Below are 15,229 nucleotides of genomic sequence, written 5' to 3' on the forward strand. Positions count from 1 at the left end.
GCTGGGCATAACATAGTGAGGATATAACGGTAACCTGACTCGGTCACAGGAAGTGGCCCAACTATATCTATTACTAACTGGTAAAACGGCTCGGTAATGAATGGTACTAACACCATCAGAGCTTTCCACTTATCTTGCGCCTTTCGAACCCGCTGGCAAGTGTCGCATGATCGTACAAAAATTTCGTGATCCTTAAAACATCCAGGCCAATAGTATTCTTGCAACAGCCTCTGCTTTGTTTTCCTTATTCCAAAGTGACATGACCACGAGCTGCCATGGGAAAGTCGCAGTAAGTCTTCGCGGTACTTTTGGGGAACGACTAATTGGTCCCGCTCTACTCCGCGCTTATCCTTGAATAAGCGATACAGCACTCCCTTTTTCATCTCGAAAGGAATATTCTTTGCTGTCTTAGTGGCGCGGTGGCGCTCCCTTATTTCCTGTATCTTGGGATCATTGGCTTGCTCCATAGCTAAGTCCTCTCGGGTTCCACTTAGAAGTCTCGTGTGATTACTAGACACTGGCGGCAAGAGGTTACTCTCAAGAACGTCCTCATTCCGCGTCTCAACAAGCTCACTTTCAAGTTGACTTATCTGAGATGCCTCGCTCTCAAAGTGTTCTGACCCGCTATCTTCCGCATCGACCACTGTTTGAACTGCCGTTTCCTCCGCTTTGGAATTTTCTCGAACTAGCAGTGTAGCTAGTTCTCGCGCCTTTGAACGTGCTAAGGCTTCTACAACTCTGTCTCCGAAAAGGATGCCCCTCTTTCGCAGCAGCATGTCCGATTTGTTGGAAAACAAATACGGATAGCACTTAAGAAGCTTTCCTGAAACGGCAGCCTCGGTTGTTAACTCACCGAAAGGGCCCTCGATGACCATGCTCGCGATTGGCAAGCACACACTGTTCCGCCACTACCTGGCGGATCCATGAACACTGTCCTGTATAGTCGGTAGGCGACACATACGCCGGATGGACAGCATCCATCGTTGCGGTCGAATCGCGCAATACCTTGCAAGGCTTCCCGTTGACTACTAGGTCATGCATGTAGGGTACCAAAAGCTTCATGTTTTCATCGCAGTCACTGACATACGAGAAAGCAATATTTTCTTTCCGGCATTTGACGGCAATGTGACCCTGCTCATTGCACCTAAACATGTGAGCGGCTTCTTAGCCTCAAGCTTGTTCTTTGTGTTCTGCGCGTTTGTCACTTCCCCACTTTTCTCACTTGCGTCCTTTCTGGGGAGTTTGCCTGAAGACGCCTTCCTTTCTTCGTTTGCAACTCTAGCAAAGTCCCTTTCCTGACGGTTATTCACACTCAACTTGGGATTGCGGGGCCTCTCCACTGCTGGGTTGCTGAATTGTCGGCGCGAAGCGTACTCCCCAATGTGTTCGGCAGCTTCAGTTGCCGACTTAATGTCGCCTCGGTCCTGTAACCAATTTCTTTCTTTTTCTGGGAGGCAGTTATAAGACTGCTCCAAAAGAATTCGCTCGACTACAGCGTCCCTATCACTGTGGGAATCAGTGCTCTTTAGCCACTCGGCCAAATTGACTCTTAAATTGTACAGGAATTCAGGGCAACTCTCGTCCCTGGACTTAGTAGCGCTCCGAAAACGTTGCCTGAACGCCTAGGCGCTAAGCCTATACTTCCTCAGAAGGCAAGCCTTGCCCTTCTCGTAGTTGTCCGCGTCCTCCTTGCTTAGCCGCGCGACAACCTCCGCTGCCTCGCAGGGCAGAACCGTCAATAATCTCTGAGACCAAGTGTCTCGCTGGAAGGACAGTTTTTCGCAGGTTTGCTCAGATAGCCAGATGCAGACCGATATCCCCTGATATCACATATGGCTGCATGTACTTTGACATCTTGAAATCTGCCTCCTTGTTGAGAAGAGGTACCGCTAGCTGGGGACAATTGCCCGACCTCTTGCTCAACTCTACTTCTAATTTCCGGAGCTCCATTTCTTGCTCCAGCCTTTTTGCTTCTCTCTCAATTTCACGCTCACCCCTCTTTTCCTCTTTTTCCCGCTCTGTCTGCTGTCTGAGCTGCTCCTCCTTTTTTTGTCTGATGAGGTCCCATGCTTCACTGAGCTCCTCATCATCCGTTCCCAAACCAGTGATTGCCTTTAAAATCAAGGGTTTTCGTGCCAAACCACTTGTATCAATTCCCAATTCCTCACACAATAGCAACAGTTCCGGTTTCTGCAGCTTTTGTAGGTCCATGATCGCTCCGAGTGTCGGCTAATTCCAAAACAACTGTGCAAACTACCAAACTAAAGGCGTTTCAACACTCTTTACCAGTTCTAAAATGTAACCCTGTTCTAGAACCTGGTCAACATAAGAAGAAAAGCCACAGATGCGATCGATGTTCCGAGCTGCTCTCTTGTTGGCCAATTGTTGCTCCTGCTTGTTGCTCGAGATGCCACCTCCGATCACCAGACGTTGTGGCTTGTAGCTTCAGATGCCGCCTCCGATGACCAGATGTTGTGGCTTGTAGATTCTGATCCACCTCCAATCACCAGATGTTGTGGCTTGTAGATTCAGATCCCAACGCTGGCCACCAGTTGTCGTGACGCTGGGACTAAGTCGACCCGGCCTTCAATTGGTAGCGTGCAGAGACTTCGGGTTGATGAAGGATTGAATCTTCGAAGTTGGTAAAATACATACAAGCAGGTTTTATGGCACTATGAGAGTCGTATTTACATGAAAAAAGGGTATATCAGCAAAATGGCAGGCGTTAAGAGTTCATAGCGAGAAGCGTCTGGATGAGCCGTTTACCCAGGGCTCAGAGCGTCATTTCGAGCTCTGCAACGTCCTTAAATCCCCTATGTCCAGCCCCTCTCTGAAGATGCTGACCAATCAGTTCCAGGGCACACCCCTCAGATATCGGCAACCAATCGAACACATCACTGCACTGATGGTCCAGTATTGTTTCGTCGGGCATGGTCACTTGTTGCCGGGTAGAGCTTGGGAACGGCAAGGAGGCAAATTTCGATTCTTCTGCAAAGATCCGCTATGTTGGTTCCGGCAAGTCGATTTGCTTCTCAGAAACCCAAGTGTACGTGCTCAACTAATACTGCTCCCAGCATTGTCCCTGTCCGGCAGTTGCAACTCTTTCCTGCATTCACGGGAAATCCTCTAATGGCCGTAATCCTCATGCTCCTTTCTTCTCCTGTGCGTCAGCGGACGTGTCACTGCGATCGTCTCCTTTGGACAATAGGCATTCCTCACCTGACAATAGCGCCTCTCGACGGGAAGGGCGAACAGTTGAACAAAAGCACTTCTGGCTATTTCTCACAGGGCCACGTTTCTTTGTATTTTTCTTGGCGTTGCCTTGACAGGGTCAACTTGGCAGTTGTAGGGTCACGACAAAGCAAAGCATGCTCACACAAAAAGATTCATGTGAACACGCTCACTTAGAGCCCTTGCACAAACAGCACATATCAATACCATCCCCACACGCGCACAGTAGTGCGCGCAAGCGCGGACCATGCACAGTCACAACAGCGGGTTGTATGCTGTTCGACGGAGTTCGATGGCGTTCTGTCGCTGCAACCCTGCAGAGCAGTAGTGTAGGATCGGTTTGTGGGAGATCGTGCAGAAGTACTTTTGTGATGACGATGTGGTGATGTTATTAAGTAACGAAACCGAAAAGGTCTGGAAAGGTTAATATTGTGGCGCATGCCCTATAGTGATACCGAGGATTTGCTATTTGCTGCATTTGCGCGTTCGAAAGACAGAAAAATGTTTTGCCCCGGCTTGATGTGTTGTGTTGTCACTGTACAAGCATTCTGTGCGCGTGAATTTTATGTGCGTTGGAAACTGGGGTGGGTGCCCAAGTAGCACGATAGCATCGGACCAACACCGGCTTTGCATTGGAAAATCATGGCACAAATGTCGTACCTTTATTGGTATTCGACCCAAATGCAACCGGGCGAATATATAACCGGGCTAAAAACAGATGTAGGACCTATATTTAGCCATTGTATGCCCGTATGCTTTCACCCACCTGTGTGCGCTGCAAGAACAACAATTGCGCTGTTGTGCGAGTTCCGAGAGAGAAAGGATTACCCCCTTTGCGCAACAGTAGTTCACGGCGATAACACATCAGGACAGACGACTACTACGAATACCACCGCGGTTGGAAGTGAGTACACCGATCGAGTTTCGTTAAACTCTGCACAGCGAAGTTCACATGAATGTGTATGCGTAGGGGAGCAGTGAATCTGCTTACACATTTTAACGCGAGAACATTAATTAAGGAGCCTGCCCCGGATACATAGGTCTGCTAGCCCACGGAGGATACCGAACCTCAACATGGTATCGTAGGCCTTCTCCACGTTGAAGAAGACACCGATACAGTGTTGGTTGTGGATGAACGCCTCCTGGATTTTGTTTTCAAAGCGGACAATTGGGGATCGGTTGTGGAACATGTCTTTTTAAATCCACATTTTTGTATATCTAAATGCCGCCGGGAGTGAAGTTTGAAGGTTAGCCTGATGTTTACGATGCTTTCGAATGATTTTGCTAAAGAGCTAGTGAGTGCTATTGGCTTATAACTGATGGTACTGGTTGGTGATTCACCAGGTTTTAGGAAAGGAACTATGATTGCTACTTTCCATGCTTAAGGAATTTTTCCGGTGTTCCATATTTTATTGAAACATTTTAGCAGAGCCTCTATGGCAGTCTTAGAAAGGTGGGCAAGCATAATATATGTTGTCTGGGCCAGTTTTTCTCCTTTTACCGGATGTAAGTACTGTATTTAATTCCTGCAGTGTAATAAGCAGGTTGTAGTCTTCATGTGCGCCTGCTCCGAAGGGAAGTTTTTCTTTTTCTGTTGTTGATTTGTGCTTTTGGAATGTTTGTGTGCAATTAGATGAGCCTGAGACAGTAGAAATTGCTCACCCAATATGTTAGCCTGCTTGTCTAGTGTTGTTTGAGTACCTGGTGGTGTTAGCGTTGGAAATGTGAATGGTGCATGTGAATTTCCGCACCTGTTCCCACATTTTCTTTGAAGATATTGAACTCTTTATCGCGGATATGTATTGTTGCCATGAGGCCTTCTCTGCGCTGCGCCTAATTACAGTGCTATGGTACTAGCCATTTTGAAGATAAGTAGGTTTTCTAAAGTGGGGTATCTACGGGGTATCCCATTGCAGAGTCCGAAAGGCATCACGTTAAATTCGTAAGACCGTCGGGGTTAAAGGCAGTCTTGTCCTTGTATGCATCGTGCATAGGAATTTGCCAGTATCCCGAGCGAAAATCGAGAATGGAGAAATACTCAGCGCCTTGGACAGTCTATTGCGTCATCAATACGAGAGAAAGGGTAAACATGCTTGCGCGTGATCTTGGTAACTGCCCGGCAATCTATGCAGAAACGGACTGAGCCTTCTTTTTATCGAACGAGAAGCACAGGCGAGGACTAAGAGCTCGTGAATGGCCGGATGGCATTTCGAGCAAGCATGTCTGCAACTTCCTCCTCAATTACTTTGCGTTCTGCTGCCGAAACGTGACACGGCCGTCATCGAACCATAGCATAGCCGTCAGTCTCTATGCGATAAGAGGGGAAGGAGGTCTGCCCTAATGCTGAGATGCACACATCAAACGATTCTCGGTGCCGCAAGAGGACGTCTAGCAGAGCTGTTGAATGCTCGGATGTGAGGCCAGGGCTGATAGCGGCTGCGAGTGGAGATGTCAGAAATGGAGGCTTGGCAGCAGGTGGTGGTGCACTGAAAAGTGTGTTGAGGCGGACAGGATCGCTATCAAAAATAAACCCAACAGTGGCGCCTCTGGGCAATAACAGTGGCTGGAAAGTTGTATTCAGGGCCATAACCACCGCGCAACCACGGGTGAAGGAGATGAGGCACGAGGCAAGAGCAAGGCCATCGCAGGTCCACCAAGGAGCGGGCATAACGAAGGCCTCGCGATCGATAGCATAGTACAATGCAACTATGATTAGCTGCTGGCGTCCTGGGGGCAGAAAGAAATCAACTGCTGCGAACGTGTGTGGTGGTGAACAATCAGAAGTCGGCAAATATCGGTGTCTGCAAGATGAAATGATTGAGGAGCTCACGGCAAGAGATGAAGGCGGGCACCGACGACAAGAAATGTCACCCCGACATCATGAGATCTACGCACGTGGAGAGCACAATAATTTCTATATGATGCCGCTGGTTATCACTGAGCATATGTGCTGTGAATTAGCCGGTGGGTTTGATAAGATTGTCATTAGCTCCGTGAAGTGCGGACCGATGTATGGCGTTAGAACTTTGCACACATGAAAACAAAGAGAAATGCATGACGGAATAAGCGGCGCCGGTGCCGATGAGGATCTCAACGAACAGTCATTCAATTATACTGTTAACATATTCGACGGCCGCCCGGGTATAATTGTACAGCTCGAACTTGAAGCAGCTTTACCTTCATAAACTGCTTCGGTTAGTTTTCCGCTTAGGTGCGAAGGCTTGCGAGGCAGGACGAAGCAGTGACGTGAACGAAAATGCGAAGAAGATCAGCGTCGAGAAGAACGCGAGGGCCGGGAAGCATCGGTGGAATCCGGAGGAGAGGATTCTGAGTAGGGCAGAGTAGAATCCTTATTCTGTAGCGCGCCGGCCCATTCAAACGGAGCATAACCCTGTTGCTCGTCTTGCTGGCGGCGGCGGCAGACACGGGCAATGTGGCCACGTATTCCACAATAGTAGCCCATAAGGCGGGAGGGGTGCAAGGCTAGAATAGGACGGGGCACTGTAGGATATGGTGCCATGGCAACGAAGTGACCGCACACGGGTGCCGAACAAGTCAGAGAAGGAAGGGCGGGTGGGCGTGAAGCAATCTTTGCATAGGTTGGCGGGGGAGGTTGGGAGGCGATGGGAGGAGGAGCAGGTGCCAGAAGACAGTTGAAATTGGTCAGTCGATCTTTGATAATACTGCGCAAGTTCACATTTGCTGGCGGGAGAGCTGGAGATACCGCAGTTGGGTTGGTGAGGCCGTAGAGCCCCTCTCAGATCATGGTACATATTAGGGAACGCGAACTTTCATCTGTGAGGAAGCCGCCATCACTGGGGTCTTGTATGAGGCGGCACGACTGTAGCTGGTTCAGACATTGAGAGGTAGATGTGATGTCAGACATGGACGATAGATTCTGAACCACGAAGGCGTTGAAAGCGATAGTTTTGATGCAACCAGTTATGTGGTGAACACGTTCAGGTTCAGGCATAGCAGCGTTGACACGGCGGCAAAGGGCAAGAACATCCTCAATATACGGCGTATAGGAAATCGCCGGGCTGCTGGAGACAAGCTTCGAGTTTTTTCTTCGCCTGTTCTGAGCGACCAGCCGGAGGGCCGAAAATTTTCTTTAGCTAGTCCGGGAATGTTGCCGTCACCGATGTCGTCCTCATGATTGAAGAACCAGGTTTTGGCAATGTCGGCTAATTAAAAGACGACGTTCAGTAGTTCATGAGAGTAATCCCAGTTGTTAAATGCACTGAATTTGTAGTTGTAGAGCCAGTCCCCGACAGCTTCACCGCGAAGGCCGGCAAAGGTCTGGGGATTGTGACTGTCCAAGCACAAGCAGGGGCAGCCGCAGTAGAAGCAGGAGACGGCGGGGGTGAGAGATCACCGTTGCCCTCATCCATAGCACAGGGCCGTTGACGCAAGAGAAGGCCTAAAAGGAGCTCCAGGGAGAGCGGTAGGTGGGTCTAAAGCGAGAGGGGGTGAATACAAATCGGACCTCCGCCACTTGTAAGGTAGCACTTGAACGAATGTCTGTTCTTTCAGGACCAGCTGGCACAAAGCGCGAGACGCTCCGAGCAGCAGTGAGTGATAATGATGATGATGATGGATCTATACAGATGAAAGAGGTGAAAGTTCGCGCACTGCGCTCACAATATTTATAAGACAGCTGCGATTGGCATAGCAGCGACCAGCCCCACGGAAAAAAGTCCCACTTCTTCGCCATCTCCTGGACGAGTGTGACCCCATGCACCCGTCCAGTATCCTGAGGCAGCTGCAACAGTTGCCTTCAGGAATTCTTGGACTTCTATTATCCGTGGACACAGTGCTTCGAGCGATAGACGTGTATCCTGGAATATCCTACATTCGTGCTTATGGGTAGGGTAGACGCTTGCCCTAAACCGTGCAACACCTCGAAGCCTACACCTATTAAGAACCAAGAATGCAGGAGGCTCGTTCAAGCGGAGTTTCTTCTCACAAGCTCATTGCGGAGGGAACGAAACTTATCGCTGAAGAGAACTACGAATTTATAACGACCAACCGCCCTTCAAGCACCCGAGCAGTAGCAGAAATAGCTAATGCCCGAGAGATCACACAAGCAACCGCCGACGGGTTGGGCGTCATTATTCTCATCCGTCCCAACCTCGGCATCATAAAGTTCGGGGACGAAGAGAATGAAACTTCATTATTTGACAAAAGAAGCTTGGCTAAGACACTCGTACGGTCTGGCGAAAAGTTAACAGACGTCTTCGCAGTGAAACAGAAGGTGTGCTTCAAGGCACAGCCTAGCCTCAAGAGAAAAGCTCCGTGCAAATGGTATTGCGCCGTTATGAGCACAGTGCTGATTGGAGTATGAAGTGTAGTTTTCAATGACGACGACTAGGTGAGAAACCTTCCCCTTGAGGCTCACAGCGAGGAACGAGGTGATGTGTTTGGTCGTAGAATTTCTAGTGCTTTGAGGCCTGCCTACTTAGTATGCCGCTGGTACGATACAAGGCATGCGGTCGCCGACCAGCACCAAGGCCCTGTCGCACCGAGCCGGCCTGGAATCCTTGAAGCGATGCCGGGGAAAGCCAGATGGGCCCCGCTATAGAGCGCCAGAGTAGCAGGATGCTGATGCCTGACCGACGGAGCCGGTCTCCATTGCAATTTATCAGATGCAGTTGCAAGCCAGAAATGAGCAGCCCCACGGAAAAACAGTCCTACTTTGTAAGCTTCTCCCTTTCTTGAGGCAAGGGACGGAAACACTTCGTCGTCATCTTCTCGTAACAATAAAAGTTAAGAGTACGCGTTACAAGATGTATTTCCAAAAGTAAACAAATTGTCTGTGAAATATTCAGAAAAAGTGATTCGGTTAGAGTATTCTCACGAGAAAAAAGTGTTGAGATTACTCCGGACCCATGAGGTTACACATGCTCACGCCACATTGAATAAGGCTTTGTGCAACTTCTGCATGATTCATGAATTTTCAGGGGGCCCATGCCAAGTGCAGGTCAGGCTCAAGCACTGACAAATATTTTGTTCAATACAGTTAATATTGCCTCTAACATCTTAATGAGCATATGTCATGGCCACACTAAGATACCATGGAAAGCTCACGAAGGCTGACTCAGGCTGAACGACACAATGTTGGCCAGGCTGGTAGGCTCCGTCGAACTCACTCAACTTACAACTAATACAACCACTCGTTCGGACTCATGACGTGCTTCGACGCACGACTTTCAGGGCTCACTCATTCCAACTGCCTGAGTCATGTGGAGTGCAACAGTGGCGTAGTTTGGTGGCAAGAATAATGTATTTACTTCAAATATTGTATTGTGCTCGAAGCAATATACAAAGGCTTCATCGTGTATTTGCGGTCTTCATTTGGTCGTCCAAATGGGAACGAATTAATAGAGATAATCTCTTTCGGCGAGTTAAAGACGGAGGGTTGTCTCTAATGCATCTATATGTGCGGCAGATGGTTATAAGGTTTTGTTTCCTACGTGACCAAAAAGATGCATTTCTGAGAACCTTTATGCAAATCATGCTATCCAGTGCAATTCCAGAGTTTATAGTCTCATCATGCTCTGCTCGGGGATACACTGTGTCACGCTTCCTGCGAGAAGTGGTGTGGTCGTTCAAGTTTTTGCGCGTGAGGTACTCTGTTGAGTATTTAGCGACGGTACCACCTAAGCGACTGTACAAGGATCTTATTTCACAATTGTTCCCAGCTCCATTGTACCGAAAGGCCCAGGGAAAGATGAGCTCAAACGAGTTAAAAACATGACTGTCGCACCGGGCGTAAAAACATTCTTTTTTAAATTGCATACAGGAACCCTCCCAGTCAAAACATGGATGGAAGAAAAGGGCCTTTTTGTACCTTGAGGCTGAAACTGTCTACTATGTAGGAAACCTGAAACAGTTGAGCAAGTGTTCCTGGATTGTTGGGATGCGGTGTTTTACTGGGATGAGTTACAAAGGACACTTAAAAAAGACCTGCCATTGACGCCACGTGGAATTCGGTACTTGACAACTATTAATGATGCGTTTCAGTATGACCTCATCATGCTACTGGACCTTCACAGTATTTGGAGGAGTAGGATGGCTTATAGACACTGTATGTCGATGCACGATCTGTATGTGATTATTTTGTTGAACAAGTGTATAAACAAAAAGAAATTTTGAAGCAGCAAGACGCTGCGGAGGAGGTCTTGAGTCTGATGGGCGAACTTGTGGTAATGAAAGTCCATTAGACACGGTTGTCAGCCAAGGGGCATCGCAATCACCATCTTTTACTGATGTATTTGTACCAATTCATGCAATAAAGAAAGAAAGCAACGGTGGCGTAGCGGTAGAACATCTGCCACGCATACAAGAGGACCGGGGTTCAAATCCCGGTGTCGCGCAATTCTCCACCAGAATAAAAAAAATCCGCGGGTCGATGGAATTGCATAAACAGACTTGGGGTGCGACCTGAAGCCAGTGAACACCTCCGGCAAAGCACTCCCTCCCCAGAACAGGAGATGGCCACCCTGGTGCAGTAACTGGCCGCAACCTCTCACGATACGCCTCACAAAACCCCGGCCCTCAGTCACCAGCGGCTGCGGAACAGGCCGCCATTGGAAACTGACCATCATCATCAGTCTGACTATACCCAATGCAGGGCGAAGGCCTCTCCCATATTTCTCCACTTAACCCGGTTCTGTGCTAGCTGCATCTACTTGACCCCTCCGAACTTCTTAAACTCATTCGTCCATCTAACGTTCTGCCGCCCCCTGCTACACTTTCCTTCCCCTCGAATCCAGTTTGTTACCCTAAGCTACCATCGGTTATCCTCTATTCGCACTACACGTCCTGCCCATGCCCATTTCTTCTTAATTTCTACTACAAAGTAAGTAACTTGAGTTATTTCTCTTCCTACCTTGCACGCTTCCTATCTCTTAATGTTACCCCTAAAAAAGTTCGCTCCATAGCCCTCTTCTTTGTCCTCAACTTAAGTAGGACCATCTTGGTTAGCCTCCACGTTTCAGCCCCATAGGTGAGTACAGGTAAGATGCCACCGTTGTATACTTTCCTGTTGAGCGATACCGGTAAGCTGCTAATCATGTTTTGCGAGTGTTGCCAAACGCGCTCCATCCCAATCTTATACTTCTTGTTAATTCTTTTTCGTGGTCCGGATCTGCGGTTACTACCTGTGCTAGTAGATATATTCGCCTACTACTTCCAGTGCTTCGCTAGCTAACGTAAACTGCTGTCCCTTCCCGAGGTTGTTGAACATCAGTGTAGTCTTCAGCATATTGATATTCAATCCTACCTTTCTACTTTTCCTGTCTAGGTCACCAATCATTCTTTGCAGCATCTCCAGAGTTGCTTAGCAAGGCAACGCCATCAGCAAATCGCAGATTACAGAGGTATTCTCTATCTACTCTTATCCCTAGCTGCTCCCATTCCAAGGCTCTGAATATTTCCTCTAAGCAAGCTGTGAATAGGACTGCGGAGATTGTGTCACCTTGCCTAACACCTTTCTTTATGGAAATTTTGTTACTTTCTTTATACAGAACTATGGTTGCTGTGCAGCCACTATATATATCTTCCAGCTCTTTCATGTACAGCTCGTCTACACCCTGGTTCCGCTTTGCCTGCATCCCCGCCGAGGTTTCAACTGAGTCAAATGCTTTTTCGTAATCAATGAATGCTATGCATAAGGGCTGTTTATATTCCGAGCATTTTTCTATCACCTGATTGATGGTATGGATATGATCGATAGTAGAGTACCGTTTCCAATAACCTCCTTGATCCTTTGCTTGATTGCAGTCTAAAGTTGTCCTGATTCTATTTGCGATTTCCTTAGTAAATACCTTATACGTAACGGACAGTAAGCTGATTGATCTGTAATTTTTAAGGTACTTAGCGTCCCCTTTCTTATGAATGAGGATAATGTTTGCGTTCTTGCATAGTTCCGGTACCTTCGATGACACCAGGCACTGCGTTTATAGGGTGGCCAGTTTTGCTAGCATGATATCCCCCTGTCCTTCAACAAATCTATAGATATGCGATCCTTTCCAGCTGCTTTCTCCCTTTTCATAGTTTCTATTGCTTTCTTAGCCTCGTCCTTCGTCACTGCTGGAACATGTGACTGTTTTTGCCTACCCCCAATTTCATTAAGGTCCTGACTACTATGGCTACTATAGACATCATTATAGAACTCCTCTGCTACTTTGACCATCTTGTCCATATTTGTGATGACGTTGCCCGCATTGTTCCTTAGCGCATACATCTGATTTCTGCCTATGCCAAATTTCTCTTCACTGCTTTTCGGCTTCCTCCGTTCTTTACACCATCAGTCTAACTATACCCACTGCAGGGCGAAGGCTTCTCCCATATTTCTCCACTTTTCCCGGCTCTGTGCTAGCTGCATCCACTTGAACCCTCCAAAGTTCTTAACCTCTTCGGCCCACCTAACTTTCTGATGCCCCCTGCTACGCTTTCCTTCCCTTGAAATCCAGTTTGTCACCCTAAGCGACTGTCGGTTATCTTCTCTTCGCACTACGTGTCCTGCCCATGCCCATTTCTTCTTCCTAATTACCACTAAAATGTCGGTAACTTGAGTTATTTCTCTTACCCACTCTGCACGCTTCTTATCTCTCAATGTTACCCCTATCATTTTCCGTAACATAGTCCTCTGGGTTGTCCTCAGCTTAAGGTATGAGGCCACTTTGAAAACTTAACTTTAAAAAAAATCAATTTTTGAATATTGTTTTAACAAATTACACATTCCTTTTTGTATGATTGGCAAAAAAAATTTATGCTTCTAACTAAAACCGCTCCAAAGATACAGCCAAATTTGTAACCCCCTCTGCAATTTGCAAACCCAAAACTAACACAGTTTAGATTTCTACATACCGAAAAATATTTGGCTCCTTTGGCGGACTTACCTTTTTTTGGACCATAATTTTTCAGTTTACAATCATAAGCTTTTCTAAGCGTGTATGTTTATTTCTACTTTCATTTATTAACAAAAGTGCTCGCAAGAGGGACGCATAATGTCTCGATCATGTGAGTTGTGTACCCTGGAGCGTTCCCGCGCAAATTGAAGAATGTGCCGACTGTACTTACTTGGTGCCTTGTGTGCTTCAACTGTTTCACTTCGCTGTTTACACACTTTACCTACATGGGAAAGTTTAGAGTGCAGAGGAGACGAAAGCGAAAGTTTGCCGGAAATAGACACACGACAGGTGAAGATGGCGACGAACCGAATCCCGCCAACGTGAGTGCTTCAGCAAGTGCCTTGAAACTCGGAGATGTGGAGGACAACAATGACTATAAATCGGACTCTACTCCTGAAGGAAATAGGATAATTGACCTTGACATTCTGTCAAATGTTTTTTCATCGCTTGCGTGTCCGGAACGCTTCTCAACATCCCTGAAACATGAGGAGCGCTCCTGTGCAGGTGTGTCTTGTGTGATGGCTACTGTGTTCGTTGCATGCGGCTATAAGAACCATTTCTACTCATCAAAAAAGTCAGGGCCTTCAGTGGAGATCAATGTTTGACTTGTATAGGCAATGCGACAACTAGGAAGTGGGCATGCGGGTGCGAAAAGATTTTGCAAAATTATGAATATGCCTCCACCCCGTAGCATTCCGCTTACGATAAAATTTCTTTGAAGGTGTCTCACGCTGCAAAGGAGGTTGCATAGAAGTCAATGATTGATGCAGCAGCTGAAGTGGAGAAGGTTGTGAACAGTAATCAGTGCGGAATGTCAGGGAATGGCACATGGCAAAAACGAGGCCACTCTTCATTGAACGGCTGTGTTTCTTTGATAACTGTGGATACAGGAAAAATAACTGATGTGGAAGCTTTGCCCAGCACATGCAAGTCATGCAAGATTAATAGCAAACCGAGTCCCGCAAGCAGCGAATTCCTGGAATGGAAGGCGAATCACACAACTTGACATGCCGGTGGTATGGAGCCAGTTGGACTTTACCGCATGTTTGAGAGGTCAGAAACGACGCGCAGTTTGAAATATGTGCACTACTATGGAGATGGAGACTCGAAGAGCTACTCGACAGAAAAGAATATTTATGGACCAAATAGCGTGAAAAAATTTGAATGCAATGACCATGTTCAAAAACGGGTTGGCTGCCGGCTAAGAAAGCTGAAGAAAACAGTGCGTGGATTAGGTGGCAAAGGAAAATTGACTGACGCCTTCAAAATTACTATAGCATTGCCATCAGAGCCAACGTCGGAAATCTTGCAGGAATGAAACAGGAAACGCTAGCTAGTTTGTTCCACTGCAGTTCCACGGACGACAATCCAAGGCATGGGCTGTGCCCTGTAGGAGCAACCAGTTTGTGTGCTTTCAGCCGAGCTGGAGCGGCTGGCCAATGCAACTACAAGCACAAGGAAGGACTTTCAAATGACGTAATGAACAGGGTAAAGGTTGTGTACAAAGACCTTTGCTCAGACGAGCTCCTCAAGAAATGTTTGCATGGCAAGACACAGAACGCCAATGAATGTTTCAATTGCATGATCTGGCAAAGGGTACCTATAAACGTCTATGTAAACCTGCCAACACTGAAGTTTGGCTTATATGATGCCGTGTGCCATTTTAAAAACGGCAACAGAGGGACGCTGGATGTCTTGAAACACATTGGGATCGAGCTTGGACGCCACACAATGAAAGCTTGCTCGCCACACAATGAAAGTAGAGCTCTCAAGGTTAACCTCCACGTTTCAGTCCCATAAGTGAGTACAGGTAAGATGCAACTGTTATATACTTTCCTCATTAGCGATACCGGTAAGGTGCTAGTCATATTCTGTGAGTGCTTGCCAAATGCGCTCCATCCCAATCTTATTCTTCTTGTTATTTCCTTTTCATGGTCCGGATCTGCGGTTACTACCTGTCCTAAGTAGACACATTCGCCGACTACTTCCAGCACTTCGCTACCTAATGTAAACTGCTGTTCCTACCCGAGGCTGTTGAACATTACCTTAGTCTTCTGCATATTGATTTTCAAGCTTACCTT

General features: G+C 47.4%; 1 pseudogene; it reads left to right on the forward strand.

Moving 5' to 3' along the window:
• Positions 1-13,372: 13,372 nt before the first annotated feature.
• Positions 13,373-14,948, forward strand: LOC146171579 (uncharacterized; annotated as a pseudogene).
• Positions 14,949-15,229: the final 281 nt, after the last annotated feature.

The sequence above is a fragment of the Amblyomma maculatum genome, unplaced genomic scaffold (genome assembly GCF_055883805.1).
Source record: "Amblyomma maculatum isolate TAMU_Amacu unplaced genomic scaffold, ASM5588380v1 scaffold_19, whole genome shotgun sequence".
NCBI classification, from domain to species: Eukaryota; Metazoa; Arthropoda; class Arachnida; order Ixodida; family Ixodidae; genus Amblyomma; species Amblyomma maculatum.